The 12,692-nt window shown below is 47.3% G+C and overlaps 1 protein-coding gene and 1 long non-coding RNA gene across 6 annotated transcripts in view; one reads left to right on the forward strand and one right to left on the reverse strand.

Annotated features, from left to right (window-relative positions):
- Positions 1 to 444: 444 nt before the first annotated feature.
- Positions 445 to 7,787, reverse strand: LOC132594386 (uncharacterized). 2 transcript variants are annotated; one of them, XR_009560533.1, is made up of 4 exons: positions 7,439 to 7,787; positions 4,432 to 4,577; positions 1,543 to 1,662; positions 445 to 744 (listed from the first exon to the last, which is right to left on the reverse strand). It is a non-coding gene; the product is annotated as an uncharacterized lncRNA (long non-coding RNA). The 2 variants fall into 2 exon arrangements; XR_009560534.1 differs by lacking the exon at positions 7,439 to 7,787 and adding an exon at positions 6,919 to 6,963.
- The window catches only part of PLEKHA2 (pleckstrin homology domain containing A2), a 57,120-nt gene continuing 51,439 nt past the window's right edge, over positions 7,012 to 12,692 (forward strand). Inside the window, exons 1-2 of one of the 4 annotated variants that reach the window (XM_030833690.2) lie at positions 7,012 to 7,174; positions 9,091 to 9,347. The gene's annotated coding sequence lies outside the window, so the exon portion shown is untranslated. Of the gene's footprint in view, positions 7,175 to 7,415; positions 7,541 to 9,090; positions 9,348 to 12,448; positions 12,589 to 12,692 lie in introns of those variants that run through there. The other 3 variants (XM_030833671.3, XM_030833709.2, XM_060291411.2) reach the window with 3 other exon arrangements.

Consider the following 12,692-nt stretch of genomic DNA (forward strand, 5'->3'; position numbering starts at 1 on the left):
CACTTAATTTTAACAACATTTGACAGACATGTGGAGTCATCATACAAATTATGATGAAATTTGAAAGAAGATTCCTTAGCAAATTACCTGTCTCCAGTGACTCATACTGAGTTTCACCAGTTCTCGGGGTTCAAACTGCCAGTCAGTTTTGTATATCTTTTCCAGTGGCAGGAATTTTAACATGAATGGATATAAAGTTGGCTAAAATTTCTTGAAAAATATATCAAAGACACAATTATTTTTAAGTTGAAGATAAAGTTAGTGGTATGTTGTTGCTTTTTTTTTAAATCACAAAGCAGCTGTGAGATCTCTGAGGTACTTTTAAATTAAAAACTAGTTATTTGCTTATAAAGCTAACTTTTTTCCTATAATCATAAAATAATACATGCTTATTGAAGAATACTTGGAAAATTCAGAAATAGAAAGGATTCTTTCTATAAATTTATTTATTTTATTTTTGGCTGCATTGGGTCTTCACTGCAGTGCTTGGGCTTTCTCTAGTTGTGGTGAGCGGGGACTACTCTTCGTTGCAGAGCACGGGCTTCTCATTGCGGTGGCTTCTCTTGTTGCGGAGCATGGGCTCTAGGCGCGTAGGCTTCAGTAGTTGTGGCACGCAGGCTCAGTAGTTGTGGCACACGGGCTTAGTTGCTCTGCAGCATGTGGGATCTTCCCGGACCAGGGCTCGAACCCATGTCCCCTGCATTGGCAGGTGGATTCTTAACCACTGCACCACCAGGGAAGCCCCTAGAAAGAATTTTTAAAAATAAAATATTTGTTCACTCTTCCTCTTTTGTACCTTTTGAACTTTGTATAGTGTGCATATATTTCCTATTGACAAAATAATGGAAGGACATAAATCCATCTGTTCAAATACCCTGTTTGATTTTCTTTGTTTTGTAATCACCAGCTTGTGTTGTGAACCACTGAAGTAACAGCCAACCCGCTTCACTGACCACCATAGGCATCTCTTGGAATAAACCAGATAGTTTATTCCAGTTGCCAACTTTAACTATATTCACCCCCAGTATTTTCTAATCGTAGCCCCTATGTAGGCTCGGTGCTGAGGAAATGAATTATGAAACTAGTCTAAGCAAAAATAAAGTTTAGTACGAAAGCAAGGTCAAAAATAAAATTTAGTACGAAAGCAAGGTCAAGGATCCAAACCTAAGGTATCTATCTATTCATTCTCTCTCTCTGATTCCACAGGCCCAGTTCTTCCCTTGTAATCACAGGGCATCACTGGGGATGCAGGATTCCAAGCCATGCACTGCCCTTGTTCAAACTGACGGAAAAACAATATCATCAGCATGAATCAATAGGAATGGTGCATTTAGCCAGGAGACTCTTATTTCTGGGGACTGGATGGGCACTTCATTTTGAAGTTTATATTAGTATCAGATTTAGCAGTATGGCAATGTTTTCCAAACTTTGTCACAGGGAAGTAATTTTGGCATGTGTACATATGTAATGTCTATATATATGTATGAGTATAAAAAGTACTATAGAGTGGGTGGCTTAAACAACAGAAATTTATTTTCTCACCGTCTGGAGGCTGGAGTCTGGGATGGGGTTGCCAGCATGGTTGCGCTCTGGTGAGAGCTCTCTTCTAGGACTGCAGACGGCTGCCTTCTTGCTGTGTGTTCACACGGCTTTTTCTTGGTGCTGTGGAGACAGGGAGAGAGATCTCTTCCTCTTCTTATATGGCCATCAATCCTATCGGATTAGGACCTCACCCTTATAAACTCATTCAACCTTAATTACCTCCTAAAAGCTCTACCTCCAAATGCAGTCAGATTGGAAGTTAGGTCTTCAACATATGACTTTTATTATGGAAGTAGCATAATTCACCAGATATATATACATATATATATATATTATAAATTTGATTTTATATACACACTTCCAGGTATTTCACCAAAGTTTTCTCGTTTTTGATTTTATTTTATTACTGTCCCTTACTGCTGTTTCCCTTATCCTATAAACAGAAATTGTCAATGTTTTTCTATTTTTCCTATTCTCAAGGCTCTGAGAATTGGAGCTAAGTGATAACCTTGGGTGTTGGGCAGGGATCACTGAACCAGGACTCACAACTCATGTCTTGCTATGTGATTCTGAGACTGTATCTCTCCTTAAAAACCTAAAGTCTTCCACCTGTAAAATGGAATTAATAATCTATAAACCTGTGAAAGTGTGAAGAAAGAATAGTTAATAATTTGTCGTGTAATGTTAGCTCTTTGTAATAGAAGTTTCAAAATGAAATGCAAAGATTTTAATTCAAAGGTATGAAGCTGATTGTTAAAGTTTAACAGACATTCTCAGCAATTACCATGTGCCCTAAAAACATTAACTCAGTCTCAACAGCAATGGTATGAGATAAGTTATCTGTTATCACCACCTTCTCCATTTTATAGAAATACAGAGAAGCAGAGTAACTGGTCCATGGCTACAGAGTTAATTAGGAACAGAGTCAGGAGTCACATCCCGGTGGCAGCTTGGTGTTAAGAGACCAGTTACCATGCAGTCATGAACTATGAAATTGCTGCTTATTTACTTCTAATAGTGTCACTTCCTTGTTCAAAAACCTCCAGTGGCTCTTAAAGCCTAAAGTAATAAAGTAAAACTCATTTGCTTAGCAATAAAGACCCTCCAGCAACCTTTCTTTCCTGTTTTGTTCCCCATGAAAATCCTTTCTTCATCCTCCCTGCTTCCACCGTGCTCCAGCTGCACAGGACCAGTCCCTTTATCTGGAACCCATTTATTCTCATGCCCCTCTCCAGCTTCCACATTTTACACTATCTACACCTTCAAGGTTCTTCCAAAGTGCTATCTCCTTCATACATTTTCTCCTGCACCTCTCAACCCCAGCTGGTTGTTTTTTTCCCACAAAATTTTCTCTTTCCTCTTGTCCCTGCTTGTGTTAGTTTCTGGCTTTTCTTTCTTTTTGTTACATTCCCTCCCAACTAAATGATGGGATTCTTGAGGGATGCGATATGCTTTCTCATAGAACTTTAAAATTTTTCATTATAATTTTAAATCATTATTGTTCTTCTTTGATAAGCAAATGTATGCAGGCTTATTGCAAAAAATAACACATTACAGAAATACATCTCTTAGAAAGTGAGATTCGTCATTATAGTCCCTCTTCCCATGCCCTAAGAGAACTGTGGCTAACAGCTTGGAATATAGTCTTTTAGACTTTTTTTCATGTAATAAATATGTACGGTTTTTATTTACAGAAATGGGATTGTATTATACAGGCACCTTTGTACCTTTTTTAGTCCTACTTATTTAGTATTTTTTCATATAGAAAAAATTTCATATAGTATTTTTCATTCTTTTTTAACAGCTGCATAGTATAAGATTATATGGCACTAATGGTATTTACCTGTTCAATCCCTTGCTGATGAGAATGACAGTGATTTCCAAATTTCACTATTATGCTGCAGCAAATGTGTATATATATTCCAGATATACACTTCGTATATACAAATAAACATACACTCCATCTATACTATATATATCTCTGGATGACTTTCTGTAGGACAAATCTTTGGACATGAAATTGCTAGCTGAAAAGGAAAGGAGATTCTAAATGATGATAATTATCGAAAATGTGGAGGGAAAGAGTCTTGTTTTATGTCTTCCTGAATCCTTCACAAACTTGGTGGTTAAGAGGGGGCCAGCTCTGGCGTCAGACTGCACAGGCTTGTAACTAGGCTTGGTCTCCATGTTTTAGACATCTCATCTATAAAATGGGGAAATGGTAGCACCTTACTCCCAGTGTTGTAAGACTTAAATGAGACAATACAGGTAAAGCAATTAACATTTAGTAAGTACCTGGAAAATAAGTAAGTACAAGATATATGGGAGGAAAAATAGTTAATAGGTTCAGATCATTGTTTGCTGAATGAATAGGACTGAATAGAACAATAGTAGTTTGAGTAATCTTTCTAGAAATGGATGGTACTTTGCTATTGAAACCAACAACAACTCTTTATAAAATGACCAGCTAGCACTAGAAGTGTGATGGCCTTGGAGCAATTCATCTTTGTGCGAAATTAACTGGCCTGAACCAGGATCAACCACTGACCTTGGCCTCTTCAGTCCCACACTTTCCCCAACGGAACTACCCGGCCCCAGCTTCAGCCTGGTACCTTCCATAATGGGTGTCTCTAAGGACAGAGCACAATGTGGTTCCCCAGAGGGTGCCCTGGCTCACCACTGAAGGTCGTTAGGGCATCTAGTTACCCAGCCGTGAACACTGAAAATGAATAGAAAAGTGCATAAATGGGTATAGAGTATAAGGCTCTCTGTTTAAATTCTTAGGTTCTGGACCAGTAGTCTCCATCTTCATGGAAAGGTTCCCACATCAATACTAGAAGATTCTGGGGGTAGTCAACCCTGGGTTCCAGAAACACCTCTGCCACTAACCAGCTGCAAAACCTTCAGCAAATTGTTGAACCTCATCTTGCACTGATACAACAGGGGACTGAGATAGCTGATGTGAAAGGCCTTTTTTGACATTCCTTTCCCAATAGACGGAGTCACATTTTCAGACATCCGGGCTGTTTATTGCACTGAAAAAAATGAATGCATAAAATCAGTCAATGTAAATACTTTCAAAATGTGTCAGAGATGGCAAAAGGACCACAGCAGGGCTCAGACGCAATAGACACTCTGTGCCACTATGGGAGGGGGTGGCAGGAGACCTCTGAGGAAACAGTGGAAGTACAGGAGTCAGAGAAGAAACTGTAATCTAACTGGGGCCAGGTCCTGGCTAGCGATAAATGTGGCAGTAAACGGGGATCCCAGTGAAGTACAAGCATCATCCAAAGTGCACTGATGACCCCCACCCCCACCCCAGCCCAACACTGGAGTCAAATTGTCCCCATCTTCTCAGGCCCATTTCAAAATTCACTACTTCCTTCTCGAGGACCCCTCCCAAACATATGCGTGTGCGCGCACACACACGTCTTGTTCCTCTAAAAGTTGGTAGTACTTTGTCACTCTGTGCCATTTTCATGGCATTTCCAGGAGGGATACAAGGCTGCGTCAACCTCCTAGTAACACTTGCATCCTCTCGCCGAGCTTTGCCTCCCAGGCATCCAATACAGTAGTGCTCAGGAAATATTTGTGGCTCTGTGACTGAGTAACTCAGGCAGGCCCCACAGGGACTAGAGTTTTATGGGTTTTAATATGAACCGTACCATGGAATCTGAGACTTTTTACCTCATGGCTCATACTGGAAACCATCCGTTCCAGTCGGATTTACTGGGAGCTGGATGGAATTTTGTTCCATTTCACCCTGAAAACCATAATCTAATTTTTAAATTCAAAAACATTTACATAGCACCTACTTCACGTTCGGCAGTAATCCAAACACTCTACAAATGTTAGCTCATTCACTCTTTGTAAGCATCCAGATGTAGAAAATAAGGCACGGAAAAGTTGTCACTTGCTCTGGGATCAAAGCTAATAAGCACCACAGCTGGGATTCAAACCCAGGCCATCTGGTTCCAGAGTATATGCTCTGCCTGAAATTTATGTGAGTGGCAAAAATCTTCATGAGCAGATAGAAAAAAAAAAATTGACGTTGATGTATTTATTTCAAAGGAAATGCTTTTTTTCTTGTGTCCCCCTTTCCTTCCTCATTCAAAGCAAAATGTTCTAAAGCAAACAGTCTTTTTTCACACCTGAGAGAGCAGGTCGGTTCATTTTTGCTTTGGCAATCAAAATGGAAGAGGAAACGTGTGGTTTCATCACTAGTGCTTTCGGGGTGTGTGCTGAGCGTGGTCCTACCTTCCTCCCAGCTCGTCTGGCTGGGGCCCCCCTTCCCCCAGGCTTTGCTACCTCAGGTCCTGGAGACTTTTTAACAGTCTGCCTTTCCCCTTCCAACACTGGGACGTGGACCCGCCTTTCCCGCAATCCCGCCCATCTAGCCTCAAGGGTCTTCTTCGGCCCTCCCCTGCGTCAAAGCCTTGTAACTAGGACTCGACCTTATCAACTATATTTGCACCAAAATCCCCAGGAATCGCAGCTCCCGGTCGGTCCTCCATCCCAGGGTCAATCCACTACGTTTCTGTGTTTCGAATGTTATGTGCCTGGCTGCATGTACATTGAAATATCTATCTCCTCACGTGCGAGGCCGGCATCAGAACCTGACAGACGAGCCATTGATAACTGTGGGACCCAGGGCAAATTCCTTAACGTCTCTGAGTCTCGGTTTCCTCATCGTGAAGGGGATTGATACCCATTAGGTTGCAGCGTGGATCAAATGCGGTAACGCAGAGGCTGCACCGGCACCCGACAGTTCTCTTCGGTTCCTCTTGGCAATATTACTTAATACCTGCTGCTTGTCTGTTTCCCATTTTCCCCCAGAGCTCCCTCCCGCTCCGAGGGCTGGAAAGGCGTCTTTGCGCCACGCTCTGAAAAAGTCCCTATACAGCCGTTAGAACTTACGACCCCCTTGGGCTCCTGGGGCACATGCATGACAACCCGGGAGAATCTGAGATGCTTCCTTCGACGCTAACCCTAAACCCCGATGGCTGAAGGCTCTGGGTCCGGGGAAGGCCCGGCTGAAGTCGCTGGAGCGGGCTGGGGGAGGAGGTGGGTGCTTTGGGAAGAATAAACGGGGTAAAGAGTGAGCCCGCGGGCCGGCTCGTCTCCCTGTTTCTAGGATGCCCTCATCCCCGGGCCCCTTTCCCACTCGGACACCTGCTGCCCGGGGCCGGCGTCGGAAGCAGGGCCTCCCCCTGCGCGGCCGAGGTGGTCCCGGCGCGCAGCCTCTGGGGCCGCCTCCGGGCGCCCCGCCCCCGCCGAGTCCGCGCAGCCCGCACGCCCGGCCGCGCCCCCTCCCAGCCCGCGGCGCCCCGGCACCCCTCTCCGCCCCCGGCGGGCTCGGCGGAGCATTGTACTCACATCCGGGGCTGGGTTTTGCTTTAATGCGAAACGTAATTAACCCGGAAAAAAGAGCCGAAGGACAAGAGAGAAGGAGGGAGGGAGGAGGGGAGGGAGGAGGGGAGGGGAGGGGGAGAGGAGCGAGAGGCGCGAGAGACCCCGAGAGTTTGGCGGCGACAGACATCCCCCGAGAGCGACGGCCCGCGGGGCCCCAGAGGCGCTTCCCAGCCCGATGTAACCCACGCACCCTGCCCGAGCCCCGGCCCTGCGCGGCGGGGTAAGTGGGGCGCCCGCGCGGGCCCGGGAGCGGCGCGGCGCCGAGGGGCGGGCGGGGGGGGAGCGCCCCCCCTGCGGGCCGAGGGGAGGTCGCCGCCGTCCCCCGGCCGCCTCCGGTGGCCCCCGGCGAGCCCGCAGGGCAGCCCCTCCTCCGGCCCTCGGGAGCGCCCGGGGTGTCCAAGGTCGCCGCCGCCAGGGGTCGGGCTGCGGGGTGGGGCCGCGGGCAGGGTGGGGGCGGGTGTTCTGCGGAGCTGCGTTTTCTCACGTTTGCAGCGGCGAAACTTCTCCGCGGGTTCTGGCGCTGGGGCCCCGGCTTGGCCACGACTTCCCGGGCAGCGGGTAGGGGAGACGAGCAGAGAACGTGCAGGCAAGTCCCCGGGGGCACGGATGGGGCCGTGGAGACTCATCTTTCTCTTCCCCTATTACCTTATTCCGTGGCAGGCCTAGAAGCCTCCCGAGGGAGAGACCTCCCTTCCCTCTGGGTCCAGCCCGGGCCCCTCGGGCTTCTGGAACTACGGACTCTGGGGTGACTTAAAGGAAACTGTACTAAAATGCAGATTTGGTGTCAGGTCGGGAAAGCACTCGAGGGGAGCTGTCTGTCTGTCTCACGAACTTCTTCCTCACCTTACCCGCTTCCCTCTTCTGCTCCAGTTCTGAAGACTGCTGTTTCATCGAATTAAAAAAAAAAAAAAAAAAAAGAGAAAAGGGAAAAGAGAGGCCTTGTAGGAACGAAAAGTGTGAGAGGAGGCGCGGCAGGGCCACCTCACTGGGGTCGGACCCATCTCCTCCCCAGGCCAGCCCTGAACCCCCAGCCTCTCGCTGTAAGGTTTCCTTGCTACTTGGTGGATCTTCCCCTTCTAACTCCTTCTCCCGCCACCCGCCCCGCCTTTCTTTAGGACTCCAGATGGGGATTTTCAGAGGAGAGTAAGGGACGGGGAGAGAAGGGGAGGGGACAGGCATTCTACCGGGACGCCAGCGGTGACACCCCCGAGGCATCTCGGTCCGCTGAGTGGTGGTTGCACTTGGGCTGAAGTTCCAAAATTGTACTTCTGTTTTCTTAATATATCTAAGTCAATCCCCTTTTTCCTCCTTTCTGGAGCTTCATCATTTTTCTGTTTGGTGGCAAAGCCTTCAGAAACAGTAAAGCCAAAGATCTTGAAAGAATCGAAGTGTTTTCTATTTCAGTTGCATTCAGCTGACATTTATTGGGTAATTAAGACACGAAAGGCAGTGATGAACAAAATGTAGCCTCTGTCTTCAGGGATTTTACCATCTGATGCAGGACACACGCGGTACACCAGGGCCTAGGACACAATGCAGTTGCTAAAATAGAGATCCAGCATGCTTTGAGGAGCCAGAGGAAGCTTTAACAGCCTTCTCATCCTTTCATATACTAGCTTTCACCATCGTGTGCCACTTGAACGCAGGTGACTTTTGCCATAGCTTGCAGTCTAGACTCTGTGGCCAGCCTGGTGTGTGACATCTACTAGGTGCTAAGTAAACGTTTCTTGAATGAATGAGTGAGTGACTGCAAGAGCATGAATTGTTTGCCCCTATCCAAATGGAAGAGAAGAGAGCAATGTGGTGGTGCCTCAAGCTCGTCTGAGCTGGTTCATGAGGGCTTCCCTTGGGTGTTGCCTTTGGACCTAAGTATCCTTCGCCCTCCTTGTAAGCCCCGCTTTTGACAAAGTGCCTATGGCACTCCTGCTGATGGGAGCCTCGCTCACTTCACAGATGGGTAATCACCTAGGTACGGATTGGGGAACCACCTGCCCTTTGGTGGAGCGTTTGCAGTGCTGCTTTTCCCTTGTCGTTGGTGCTTGCTTCTCTCTTCTGTATAAGGAAGTAGGGCCTGCAAATCCCATCGTGTCATCGTAGTGTGCTGAACCGTAATTCAGCTTGGTGTTTTCCCCCGAGGTTAAAATAAATCCTGGAGACATGCAGATTTTGGTCGGTGCCTACTTATGGAGAGATTCTGCAAAAATGGGAAGGGAGAGTCATCAGCCCCATCAGCCAGCCACGCCCCTCCGAGCAGCCCTCCTGCTGGCTTGCCTGGTATTTGCTGAAAGTGCCGGATCACTAGGGAGCCGGGAGCAGCAGGGCCTCGATCTCCGGATGTGCATCCAGCTGGCGCTTCATTGATCTCCGGTCTTCTTCATGGGGCAGGTGGGCAGGTGGGTGATGCCCCTGTTAAAAGGCTGGAACGCCTCAAATTAGATCTTGCTGTGGCCCCAGTGCAGTAAATATCTCTTCTGTTTCCCTGAAACTGTAGTAAGTAGTTATTTTGGCCGAGATAGTCGTGGAGCTTGGAAAAGATGATCTGGGTGCTGGGGCGTTGCACTGCTCGGCCTCTTCCCTCTTCCCACCGCTGCCTTACTTTCAGTTTTCCACGTGTCTTAGTGAGCTGGAGAGGACTCCGGCAATCCAATCTGTTAGGCTTTGGAAAGGAAGGAAGCAGAGCAAATAGTATAGTGTGACAGTCTATGGCAAGAGCAGAATCCTAGCCCTGCCTGATATAAGCCCATCATTGAGCCAGGGAATTGGCCAGGGCAGGGAGATAGGGCGGCTGGGGGGTGGGAGGGATGGGGTCCCTTGCTTCCTGTTCTGCACAGGTCTGTGGTTGCTGTAGTGGGACAGTAATTGGAAGGCCCCGTTGACCTTTACTCCGAACCTTGGGCTGCCTTTCTGCCCGGCCAGCTGAGATAAAAAGGGAGGTCCCCTTCTCCCTGAGAAACACTGGGGTTAAAGTGCAAAGGCAAGGGCTCGCCCTCCCATCAGCTGGGACTCCCTTTTGGCCATCCATTTGCGGAGCGGATCTCTGCTGCTGTGATTCTCCCACGGGCCAAGCAGGAGGTGGCTCCAGAGACCCTTCCTTGGCTTCTGATCGCAGGCCTGGTTCTGTTAACTTTCAGGGTGGCCTGGCCGAGATGGAGTCGGTGGATCTCTTGGACTGTTTTTTTTTAACCTTTTGGAGAATTTTTGAGAAATATGATGGTTCTTGGAGTAGACGGAAGAGTGAGGGCAGCTTGTGTCTTTCCTTGTGAGGGATTCCAGCATCACTGCCTTCCCAGTGGGATTTACTTACTGATATTTGAGGGGTGGAGACAGCCTGGCAGCTGCCTGCCCTGCTTTACCTAGCGGTGGGGGTCATGTACTACTTGTTAGGCACTACACACGCACACATCTTAACAACAACAGTTACACAGTGCTTGGTCTTTGCCAGACCTCCTCTTAAGCCCTTTTCACACATTATTTCGTTTAATGCACACAGCAGCCTTTGAAGTAGGTACAGCGATTCTCTCCATTTCGCAAATGAGGAAATAGGCCCTGAAGAGTTTAGTAGAGTCTGTCTGACTCTAAAACCCATGCTCTTTCACTTCACTCCAGCACAGCGGTGGGTCACTGAAATCAGCTCGCCCTCTTCAATGGTCACGTTCTTGCAAGAGTTTTGTCAGATGCTCTCAGACCCATCCTTGTCACCTGCACGTGCTCTGTGCCACACCTGGCCCCTCCTCCGTCCCTACATCCAGAGACGGGAGCACAGTGCCTTTAGACAGGCAGGCTTAGGCCCTTTAGACTTTCCCCCAGCACTTTGCAAGAGGCTGGTACGTAGGAGAAATAAGGATGCTTTCTTTTCCTTCTCCTACTGCCCAGGTTTTAGTGGGTGAGAAGGTCCAACTTTTAAATGAGGACCAAGCTGCTGTGCTGCTACCAGTAAGAAGGCCTACAGTGAAACTGAATCGCAGAGCCTAGTAACTGGATTCTGAAAGTGGGAGATCTCAGTTTTTATAGGCTATTTATAACCCCTGGGGCTGGTCCCTGTGCTGGTGAACTCTCTGGGGGGAGGTGGTCTCAGGAGCCTTGAGTCAAGGGCAGGCCTTTGTTTCGTACCAGCTCTAACAACCACATTTTCTCTGAACATAGATGAGGCTGCTGTTCAGAGAGGTCATGAGAGTTTAAAACATTTTGCTGTTTTTGGCATCTTTGTTGGAGTGGTATCAGTAGTCAGTCGTTCCTGCCGTTTCCCCAGTATTTTTTTCCCTTAAAAAATTCCTCGAGTGTCTCTTGCCCTCCATTGAGAGTTCTTGGGTCCAGGGGACGTCGGGCACCTTCTCTTACCCTCCCCATTCCTGTGGATGTCTGCATTCCTCAGCCTGCTCTTCCGCTGGGAATGTGTTCTCAGTACATTCTCTTCTCTCTCACATTATTCTCCGGCCTCAGACTATTTGGAATGCGCTCCTATGACAGCTTCAGAATGCAATGATGTTATAACGGTAGGAAATAGATGTTCCCACATTTTGGAAGTTAGAGTCTTTGGCCCAGTCTCAGAGCTGTGTTCTGAAATAGCCACGCTTGCGTTTTGTTGTTGTCATTCTTGTGTTTTTACTGGGCCCTGGGCATTCGTGGGCCCTCTGCAATGCACCCTTATGTAGGTGGGAGATGGAAACATAGGCGAACTCTCTGTTCGCATGGCCCATACGTTTTCTAACCTCCACACCCCAGTTCCTGTCTGCTTATTACAGTCCTCTCTGAGACCTCTGATGTCATTTCCCGATTAACTTTCTCCTGTAGAAATTTAGCAATTTCCCGTTGGTATCTCTCTCACTTACCACTGATGCTACTGTCCCCAGCTTCTACCCTCGAGGATGACAAGATAGCAGATGTATTCACTGCATCCCTGCCCGCCCCCCTATGTTAAGAAATGCCTTCCTGACTTTTTTCTGGAGCAAAATCCCTGAAATTCCCTTTCCTACCAACGCCAAGTAACATGAAAGAAAAATAACCAAATTTAAAAATGGATTCATTTTTTTTGAGTTTTGAACTACCGGAGATTATAGTGGATTATTTCATCCTGGGGCCAATACCATTTAAGGCTTTATCTCTGTTACCACTTTCTTTCGTTTGTATTTACCTCAGAAGTATCAGGACGATCAGGCAGATGAATCTCCCTTATTTCACTCTATTTTTTCCTGTATCTTCAAGCCACATTAGAGATCTTACAAATAAGACGTCCAGTACAGTAAGCCAGAGCTTTCATGACTTAATAGCTCTTCAGCTTTTCTTTAAAAAAACAAACAAACCTATTTATCCATCTTTTCATTCATCTATCTAGACATTTAACTTAAAGACGTCAGTCCCATCTCCCAAGTTTCAAGAAGGAAAATTCCACTGGGGGCGGTCTTTGTCGGGATCCCTGCTTCTGGGCGTGCTGTGCTGCAGGCTCTGTGACAGCAGAGGGAAAGAGGCACTGACTTGCGTGTGAATCTTCAGTTGACCCCCAGGACAGGGGCTCCTCTTATGAAGACCAGAGAGCAAGCAACCAAACCCACAGAGGAAAGAAAGAGCCTCTCTTAGGGGAGGCTGCAGTAGGAAGTAAGAAACCCAACTAGATTGGAGGGTGCCAAAGCCCTCTGGGTAGGTACCTAGCTTTTGGGCAATTGTGATGGGTGGAACATGGCTTTATTAGATTTAAGACTTTGAAACACTAAGAAGTCTCAAGAGCGCTATAATTTAGGCAA

This window comes from Globicephala melas, chromosome 21 (genome assembly GCF_963455315.2).
Source record: "Globicephala melas chromosome 21, mGloMel1.2, whole genome shotgun sequence".
In the NCBI taxonomy this organism is placed as follows: Eukaryota; Metazoa; Chordata; class Mammalia; order Artiodactyla; family Delphinidae; genus Globicephala; species Globicephala melas.